Here is an 11,489-nt window from a genome sequence, read left to right on the forward strand (position 1 = left end):
TATAGTTCTTAAAATATCTCTTGGGAAAATATACTGCAACTTTCTTAAAATGCCAACATTCCTAGCGAGTTTAAGACTAATATCTATATGTATAAAAATAAGTTGTCTGTCTGTGGATCAGGTGACGTCATGTTTCTGTGTCGGCTGACGTCATGAAGTTAGTTGTCGTCATTTTTGCTATGACGGTGACGTCATTAAAGATATTTAAGACATATATGTTCACGTAGAAATCTATTAATGTTTAAGTTTAAAATGACTGATGAACTTACAATGGCAAAAGCTGATGAAGATGCTCAAAGAGTCTATGCCAAAAAACTTGCTGCTGATAGAGAAAGTCAGAAAAGAAAGCGTGCCGAGGAATCAAAAGAACAGCAAGGAAACAGGCTTGAGGCTAAAGAACGCAAAACCGCGCAGTTAGATGAAGATCCACCTGGAAAGCGAGAGTCAAAACATATCAAAACTGAAAATGATAGCGATGATGATTGGGTTTGGGATTTTGACTCGGATAAGGTCATCAATGCCTACTAAGCATCGGCACTGTTTCTGTTTTTGAGAAAAACAGAAACAGAAAAAAACAGTTAGAAAAAAAAACAGAACAGAAACAAAAACAGGTGACCTGTTTCTGTAATCTATTCTGTTTTTCGAAAAAACAGAAAACAGCTGTTTTAACAGCTGTTTTTCCTGTTTTTTCCTTACTTCTTCTATTTCTAATAGGAAAGAAAACATCTTCTTGTTAAATCCTTGTAGTCACATACAAAAGATGAGCAACTTCGTGTAATTCAACACACTAGCGTATTTTTAGGGGGGGGGGGGCGAAATTTGTCATAAAATGTGTCCAATCGGGTGATACCAACGCTATATTCCTTTCAAGCTTAAATGTCATTTATAATTGACAGTTTACCCTAGTTGCTCTTAGACCGTTGCTTTAGCGGTAAATCATTGCTCAAAGCATATACCAACACTATATTCACCGCTTAAAGCACGGATGCTTTCAAGCCGAGGCTACTTAGACCGCTGCTTGCTAATATATACCAGACAGACACAGAGTCATCCCATCTAGCTTATGTCCACCACTTAAGTTAGAGGCTATTTAAACCGTCGCTATAGCGGTAACCCATTGCTCTAAGCAAATACCAACGCTCTATAACGCTCTATTGTTAGACCATTGCTCAAGTGGTAATAACCCTCTGCTACACACATACCAAGGTGTCTAGGTTCACCGCTTAAAGTACGGATGCCTTCAAGCCGTGGCTTGTTGGACTGCTGTTCTAGCGGTAACCCATTGCTCTAAGTAAATACCAACGCTATATTCCTCTTTTATATGGGATTTCATTGAGCCCATGTTTGCCGCTTAAAGCACGAATCCTTAAAGCCGTCAATGGTTAGACCGTTGCTCAAGCGGTAATAGCCATCCGCTACACATATACCAACAGTAGAGACATTGTCATATGGGGTTCCCATCTAGCCCATGTCCACTGTATAGCGTTCAAGCTTCTCTCTCTTTCTCTATCTCTATCTTTCGCTCAGATTTACCCCGCCGTGAATTAGCATGAGAGGTTGACTCTAGTTGAGCATTGTGGAGTGACATGCATGAGAGGAAAATTTTCAAGTAGTCAACCCGTAGTCAACGGGTTGACTCTATTTCGGCATTGTCAAGGGACATGCATGCACGGAGAGATGTAGCATAAATGGGAGACAGTCACAACGGCAATCAAAGGGGTAAAATTAACCTTGACTGGGTTGCCCACTTAATTGGACAATCTGTCTTAGCTTTTTTCTACAATTGGCCATGACTTTGACTTTTCCCACAACTATTCCCTTTTTGTTTAAATTCAAAAATCAACGGTATCATGGTATCATGCCCGCTAGATGTGCGTTTCGGTACTGTAGGTACGGGTAGGTATCATGCGTTTCGGTATCATGCCCGCTAGATAGCGCGGCATTTAAAAAAAAAAACAGAAAAAAAAAACAGCAAACAGATAAAAAAAAAACAGAAACGGAAAAAAAAACAGATGAAAAAAAAACAGAACAGAAACAGGTAAAACAAAAACAGGTAGCCTGTTTCTGTTTTCTGTTCTTTTTTTTTGTAAAAACAGAAAAAGAAACAGGCAGAAACAGGCAAGAAAAAACAGAAACAGAAACAGAAAACAGAAACAGTGCCGATGCATAATGCCTACCAGATTTTAGTTAAAAAAACAAAGGTTCGGCGATATGTATTTCATAGTGAAGCTGAAAAATAAAGAAGAAAAAGAAAACTGAAAAAAGAAAAAATGTAAAAAACAAAAAAATACTAAAAAGAAAAAACACTCAAAGAGAAATTACAGACCGGGACACAAATGACGACCGGGACAGAGGGAATATAAATAACGACCGGGACACTCAAAGAGAAATTACAGAATGGGATACCAGGACACAAATGACGACCGGGACATAGGGAATATAAATGACGACCAGGACACAGGTATTTAAGAATATCGTTCAAAGACAAATTTTTAATTGTAAGAAGACAGTTGAAAGAGAAATTTCTAATTGTAAAATGACTGAAGAACCTACAATGGCAACGGTACCACCATCGAAGTAGATAACCAGTGGGTTGTTCCATATTCCCCGTTAGTGCGAAACGTCAACCCCAAGTCAAATTAGTGCATTGTTTGGCATCATTTTAACAACTTGCTCTGCATCAGCTCCTACAGAGTTATGGGAAAAATATAAGTCAAAAATGTCCGAAGATATACTCCATCGAAAACAGTTAGAGACGTCAGATATGACTTTTGATTTTACATCAGAAATTTATAACTACACTTTAGTTATTATAGAAGATTTGTGCGTACGTATGGCTAACAAACCTCTTCAGGATTTGGGAATGCCTTCACCTAACCGTATCGCTGCTGTTTCGACATGTGTAGAATTGGATCGTGAAAAAAGTTACAGTACGAATGATCTATTGTCGTATGTACAAAATAACATTTCCAAGTTAACGTCGGAACAAAAAGACATTTATGATACGATAGACTCAATTCCAGGACGTATACAACTACCTGCTGATTTCTGTAATTTAGTGACGTCCAAAAATGAATTGATTGAAAAAGTGTTTCCGAATATTCTAAAAAATTATAAAAATAATAAATGGCTAAGTGAAAGAGCGATTCTCGCACCCAAAAATATAGACGTCCACGAAATCAACAATATTGTTTTGACCAAGATTCGAGACCAGGCAGTCCTTTACAAGTCAGTCGACATAGTTTTGGAACCAAATGAAGCGGTTAATTATCCATCTGAATTTTTAAATTCCATAGATCTTTCAGGGTTTCCACCACACGTGCTACAACTAAAAATAGGCGTACCAATAATACTTTTAAGAAATATCAACCCACCAAAGCTTTGCAATGGCACGCGACTTGCCGTAAAAAAAACAATGGAAAACCTAATAGAGGCCACAATCTTGACAGGGCCTTTTGAGGGTGAGGCTGTTCTTATTCCTCGCATTCCCATGATTCCAACGGATCTGCCTTTTCAATTTAAAAGATTGCAATTCCCAATTCGATTAGCATTTGCAATCACCATTAACAAAGCTCAAGGTCAATCATTAGAAAAATGTGGTATAGATCTTAATACTGATTGTTTTTCCCATGGACAATTGTGCGTTGCATGTTCGAGGGTCGGTAAACCTGACAATCTATTTATATGCAGCGACAATTGGACAGCGAAAAATGTTGTATATTCGCAAGTTTTACGCAGTTAATTTGTATTGTATCTACCTATCTATCTATCTATATAAAAACGAGTTGTGTGTATGCATGTTTGTTTGTTTGTAAAAAGAGCGTTTACATATGACGTCATTATTAGTACATACGGCTTTGTATATGCACAGACAATGGGAAAGCCAAGAATGTTGTATATTCGCAATTTTTACGTAGTTTAACTCCTGCAGACGAAATGAATGCTTGCCTGAAAAGTTCTAATTTATGGGCACACGTAAAAATATTAAAATTAACTACAAATATGCGTGTCCGATTGCAAAACGATGACTCTGGTCAAACATTTTCAGATCAATTGCTGGCAATTGGAAACGGAAAGCTCCCAGTAGTGGGAAAGCCAAAAATGTTGTATATTCGCAATTTTTACGTAGTTTGAAACACATATATAGATCTATCTATATTCACAGGTGGGACACAGGGACACAACTACAATGGCGCGTAACTAATATGGCGCGTAACGACTTACGTGCGCGGGGGGGCTTGGGGGGGTGCGCGAAGCGCCCCACCAACTAGGTGTTGGGGTGGCGCGAAGCGCCACCCCAACAGCTAGTAATCTATATGTTCTCTAAAGCTGAGACATTCATCAATTAAAACTCCTAGATATTTTGTACAATTTATTCTTAAAATACTCATATCAGCAATATTAAGTCTGTCTATCCAAGGGTAATAATTTGAGCTCCTACCATACAATAAAAAGCAAGATTTACTATAATTCAAATTTAACTCATTAAGCTTCATCCAATTTTGTACAAACTCCAGACAAGAACTAATACGACTCAACAGCTGAATTCCTGTTCGTGCAGCCACAGTTATATGAGTGTCATCCATAAAGCTAGGAACAATTACTTTTTCCCCGTCACATCCAATGTCAAGATCATACGAAATCATATTAAAAGCTCTACATAAATCATTTATAAAAATTAGAAATAACAAGGGACCAAGAACAGATCCTTGAGGTACTCCAAATTTAACACTACTGACTGAAGAAACATTATCTCCTAGTTGTACATATTGAGTTCTTTCTTTTAAAAACGAGGACAGTAATTCAAGAAATGATCCTCTAAAACCGTAATTTTCTAATTTGGCAATGAGTATAAAATGGTCAACGCAGTCAAAAGCTTTTACAATATCAAGAAAAACAGAGGCGACTTTCATACCATTATCCAACGCATCATTCACAAAAGTTGTCAAAAATAAAACAGCATGCTCAGTAGATAAACCCTTCCGAAAACCAAATTGATTTGGATTAAAAAATGATTTACTCTCCAAAAATTCAACCATTCTTTTAACTATCAATTTTTCAAACAATCTAGATACTATTGGTAATAAAGAAATGGGCCTATAATTTCCTAGTACATTTTTATCTCCACCTTTATAGACAGGAATAACTTTTGCAATTTTAAAACAACTTGGAAACACTCCAGTCCTTAAACATTCATTAAATAAATACACTAAATGACCGGAAATAACAGGGTAAATATACTTTAAAGTTTTAACTGTTACAAAATCAGAGCCTGAAGCTCCAATTTTTAATTTGAATTTGAATCCATGGAAATCCATTGTATCTGTAGTCTGTCCATTAGGATTATAAAGACTTAATATGTATGTTTTGATATTATTTAGCCAAACAATGATACCAATTACATCAACATCATTTGAAAAACTGGGAAATTAATACCAAAAAATTTAATATTATTATTTAATATTATAGCTACACCACCTCCTTTTCTCTCTTAAGACCTATCCTTTCTCAGGATAATGTATCCTGGAGACTTTGTTTGTTGGTTATTAGTCAAATGGGTTTCCTGAAGGCAAGCAATATCAATGGAACTATCTATATATATAAAAATAAGTTGTCTGTGTGTGGATCTGTGGATGGATCAGGTGACGTCATGTTTCGGCTGACGTCATGAAATTAGTTGCCATCATTTTTGCTTTGAAGGTGACGTCATTCAAGTTATATAAGACATATGTTCGCCGTCATGTTTCGGCTGACGTCATGAAATTAGTTGCCAGCATTTTTGCTTTGAAGGCGTGACGTCATTCAAGTTATATAAGACGTATGTTCGCGTAGAATTCTATTAATGCTTAAGTTTATAATGACTGATGAAGATGCTCAAAGAGTCTATGCCGAAAAACTTGCTGCTGATAGAGAAAGTCAGAAAAGAAAGCGTGCCGAGGAACTACCAGAGCAACGCGAAAGCAGACTTGCTGCTAAAAGAGAAAGTGAAAAAAGAAGGCGTGCCGAGGAACTACTAGAGCAACGCAGAAGCAGACTTGCTGCTAAAAGAGAAAGTGAAAAAAGAAGGCGTGCCGAGGAATCAAAAGACCAGCAGGGAAACAGGCTTGAGGCTGATAGAGAAAGAAAGAACAGAAAGCATGCCGAGGAACTACCAGAGCAACGCAGAAGCAGACTTGCTGCTAAAAGAGAAAGTGAAAAAAGAAGGCGTGCCGAGGAACTACTAGAGCAACGCAGAAGCAGACTTACTGCTAAAAGAGAAAGTGAAAAAAGAAGGCGTGCCGAGGAATCAAAAGACCAGCAGGGAAACAGGCTTGCTGCTGATAGAGAAAGTAAGAAAAGAAAGCGTGCCGAGGAATCAGAGCAATCTGAAAGTTATCGCCTGGCATTCAGGTACAACCCAGTCGATGATTATAGCTTGAGTAGATGTGTTCAAATCGGGACAATGTCTAAAATTTGTCCCTATTGCAAGGCCTTGAAATTCAATGGTGAAACAATGGGAATGTGTTGCGCCTCAGGAAAAGTTAAACTTCCTCTATTGGCTGCACCACCAGAGCCATTGAAGACTTTCCTTACTGGAACTACGTCAGAATCTAAGCGTTTTTTTTGTCAAAAATCAGACAATACAACTCATGTTTCCAAATGACGTCGTTTGGAGCCTGTATCGAAAATCCAGATCAATTTATGTCTACTTTCAAAGTAAAAGGGCAAATTTATCATAAAGCAGGGTCCCTTCTACCATTCTCAGGCGAGAATCATAAATTTTTACAATTGTACTTCATCAGTGATAGAAATTCTGAATTGAATGCACGTTGCGAAATTTCTCCCAACGTTGAAAGGACAATCGTTTCCCAATTGCAACATCTTTTCCACGAAAATAATAAGTTAGTGCGTCTGTTCAAAACAGCCATCGATTTGATGCCTACTGATACTCATAAAATTGTTATTTCCGCTGACAAAACGCCTCCTGGCCAACATGTGCTCCGACTATCGACGAAGTGGCAATCGTTATGGTCGGTGATCAGTCTTTACCTCGAGATATTATTCTACATAAGCGAAACGCTCAGTTGTTAAGAATTGCTGAAAACTCATCGATGCTACGATGCCCTACAATATCCTATCATTTTTTGGATGGAGCCGACGGCTATCACTTTAATATTAAATTGATGAATCCAGCCACTAACAAAGAAATGAATAAGAAATGCAGTGCAATGCATTATTATTCCTATAGACTAATGATTCGGCAGGATGAAGAAAATTATATTTTTAAAATGCCGTGAATTGTTTCACCAATTTATGGTTGATATGTATGCTAAAATTGAATCAGAAACGTTTGCTATATATCCGCCTGAATCAGACCAAGCTCCGCTCTGAACATACATTCATTTGCGAGATGCAGTTATAAATGACGGTAATACCACAAACGTTGGAAGATTAACAATTTTACCTTCGTCATATGTTGGCAGTCCCCGTCATATGCATGAATATGCTCAAGATGCTATTGCGTATGTTCGTCCTCTATGGTCGTCCAGATTTATTTATTACATTTACATGTAATCAATCTTGGGACGAGATACTGCAGCTTTTACTTCAAGGACAATCGGCGGTTCATAGGCATGACATTACGGCACGTGTCTTCCGGCAAAAGTTGAAATCACTGATAAACTACCTTGTAAAACATGAAGTGTTTGGGTCAGTGCGATGCTGGATGTACTCAGTGGAATGGCAAAAACGAGGTTTGCCACACGCACATATACTAATCTGGCTACATAAAAAAATTACTTCAAACGAAATTGATGATGTGATTTCCGCTGAAATACCTGATAAAAATGTCGATAAGGGGTTACATGATATTATTAAAGAGAAAGTGAAAAAAGAAGGCTTGCCGAGGAATCAAAAGACCAGCAGGGAAACAGGCTTGCTGCTGATAGAGAAAGTAAGAAAAGAAAGCGTGCCGAGGAATCAGAGCAATCTGAAAGTTATCGCCTGGCATTCAGGTACAACCCAGTCGATGATTATAGCTTGAGTAGACGTGTTCAAATCGGGGACAATGTCTAAAATTTGTCCCTATTGCAAGGCCCTTGAAATTCAATGGTGAAACAATGGGAATGTGTTGCGCCTCAGGAAAAGTTAAACTTCCTCTATTGTCTGCACCACCAGAGCCATTGAAGACTTTCCTTACTGGAATTACGTCAGAATCTAAGCGTTTTTTTGTCAAAAATCAGACAATACAACTCATGTTTCCAAATGACGTCGTTTGGAGCCCAAATCGAAAATCCAGATCAATTTATGTCTACTTTCAAAGTAAAAGGGCAAATTTATCATAAAGCAGGGTCCCTTCTACCATTCTCAGGCGAGAATCATAAATTTTTACAATTGTACTTCATCAGTGATAGAAATTCTGAATTGAATGCACGTTGCGAAATTTCTCCCAACGTTTGAAAGGACAATCGTTTCCCAGTTGCAACATCTTTTCCACGAAAATAATAAGTTAGTGCGTCTGTTCAAAACAGCCATCGATTTGATGCCTACTGATACTCATAAAATTGTTATTTCCGCTGACAAAACGCCTCCTGGCCAACATGTGCGTAGATACAATGCTCCGACTATCGACGAAGTGCCAATCGTTATGGTCGGTGATCAGTTTTTACCTCGAGATATTATTCTACATAAGCGAAACGCTCAGTTGTTAAGAATTGCTGAAACTCATCGATGCTACGATGCCCTACAATATCCTATCATTTTTTGGATAGAGCCGACGGCTACCACTTTAATATTAAATTGATGAATCCAGCCACTAACAAAGAAATGAATAAGAAATGCAGTGCAATGCATTATTATTCCTATAGACTAATGATTCGGCAGGATGAAGAAAATTATATTTTAAAATGCCGTGAATTGTTTCACCAATTTATGGTTGATATGTATGCTAAAATTGAATCAGAACGTTTGCTATATATCCGCCTGAATCAGACCAAGCTCCGCTCTGAACAATACATTCATTTGCGAGATGCAGTTATAAATGACGGTAATACCACAAACGTTGGAAGATTAACAATTTTACCTTCGTCATATGTTGGCAGTCCCCGTCATATGCATGAATATGCTCAAGATGCTATTGCGTATGTTCGTCTCTATGGTCGTCCAGATTTATTTATTACATTTACATGTAATCAATCTTGGGACGAGATACTGCAGCTTTTACTTCAAGGACAATTGGCGGTTCATAGGCATGACATTACGGCACGTGTCTTCCGGCAAAAGTTGAAATCACTGATAAACTACCTTGTAAAACATGAAGTGTTTGGGTCAGTGCGATGCTGGATGTACTCAGTGGAATGGCAAAAACGAGGTTTGCCACACGCACATATACTAATCTGGCTACATAAAAAAAATTACTTCAAACGAAATTGATGATGTGATTTCCGCTGAAATACCTGATAAAAATGTCGATAAGGGGTTACATGATATTATTGTAAAAAATATGATACATGGACCTTGCGGTGCACTGAACGAAAATTCACCATGCATGGCCAAAGGAAGGTGCACAAAGCAATATCCTCGGCTTTTAGTACCCAAAACAATTACTGGCAATGATGGTTACCCACAATATAGAAGAAGATCTACTGAAGATGGCGGTAAAAACAGCAATAATAAAGAAGCGTAACGGTACCACCATCGAAGTAGATAACCAGTGGGTTGTTCCATATTCCCCTTTATTATCAAAAACATTTAATGCACACATAAACGTTGAATACTGTAACTCCGTAAAGGCAATCAAATACATATGTAAATACGTCAACAAAGGCAGTGACCATGGCAGTTTTTGGCTTGCAGTCCGAAATCAAAGATTTCGATGAAATCGTAGAATATCAGGCTGGAAGATACATAAGCAGTAATGAAGCTGTTTGGCGAATTCTTTCATTTCCGATACATGAACGTAGTCCAGCTGTTGTTCACTTAGCGGTACATTTACAGAATGGTCAACGTGTTTATTTCACGGAAACCAACGTGCAACAAAGAGTCCTGAATCCACCGGATTACAACATTAACAGCTTTTTTTTCGCTTTGCAAAAATGATTCTTTTGCGAAAAAACTGCTGTATACTGAAGTGCCTTCGTATTACACGTGGAATACTAAAAATAAAGTATTTGAACGTCGAAAACAGGGTAAGTCAGTCGACGGCCAACCTACCATCTTCAAGATACCACGATAGGAAGACTCTACACCGTTCACCCCAATCAACATGAATGCTTCTTTCTACGCCTGCTTTTGGTGAATGTACCCGGTCCGACATCCTTTGAGTATTTGAGGACTGTAAATGGTACTATACATGACACTTACCGTAGTGCTTGCCAAGCTCTGAATTTATTGGAGAATGACCAACACTGGGATAACTGCATCAATGACGCGTGCGAAACGTCAACCCCAAGTCAAATTCGTGCATTGTTTGGCATCATTTTAACAACTTGCTCTCCATCAGCTCCTACAGATTTATGGGAAAAATATAAGTCAAAAATGTCCGAAGATATACTTCATCGAAAACAGTTAGAGACGTCAGACATGACTTTTGATTTTACACCAGAAATTTATAACTACACTTTAGTTGTTATAGAAGATTTTTGCATAAGTATGGCAAACAAACCTCTTCAGGGTTTGGGAATGCCTTCACCTAACCGTATCGCTGCTGTTTCGACATGTGTAGAATTGGATCGTGAACAAAGTTACAGTACGAGTGATCTATTGTCGTATGTACAAAATAACATTTCCAAGTTAACGTCGGAACAAAAAGACATTTATGATACGATAATGCATTGTGTCGATAACAACGTTGGAGAAATTTTCTTTTTGGATGCGCCAGGAGGTACTGGTAAAACGTTTGTGATAAAACTGATTCTGGCATCAATTCGATCTAAAAATGATATAGCGTTGGCAATTGCGTCGTCCGGAATAGCCGCAACATTGCTGCCTGGTGGAAGAACTGCTCATTCCGCTTTGAAATTGCCTCTGAACTTGTATTCTACAGAAACTCCCACGTGCAATATTTCCAAATCATCTGGGATGGGTAAAGTATTGCAGCAATGCAAATTTATTATTTGGGATGAGTGCACAATGGCACACAAAAAATCGCTCGAGGCTCTGGATCAATGCTTGAAAGATTTGCGAGGGAAGTCGAAACCCTTTGGCAGCACCTTAATATTGCTTGCGGGAGATTTCAGGCAAACATTACCTATAATACCTAGATCAACTCCTGCAGACGAAATGAATGCTTGCCTGAAAAATTCTAATTTATGGGCACACGTGAAAACATTAAAATTAACTACAAATATGCGTGTCCGATTGCAAAACGATGAACTCTGGTCAAACATTTTCAGATCAATTGCTGGGCAATGGGAAACGGAAAGCTCCCAGTAGACTCAATTTCAGGACGTATACAACTACCTGCTGATTTCTGTAATTTAGTGACGTCCAAAAATGAATTGATTGAAAAA

The sequence above is a fragment of the Artemia franciscana genome, chromosome 10 (genome assembly GCF_032884065.1).
Source record: "Artemia franciscana chromosome 10, ASM3288406v1, whole genome shotgun sequence".
Taxonomy (NCBI): domain Eukaryota; kingdom Metazoa; phylum Arthropoda; class Branchiopoda; order Anostraca; family Artemiidae; genus Artemia; species Artemia franciscana.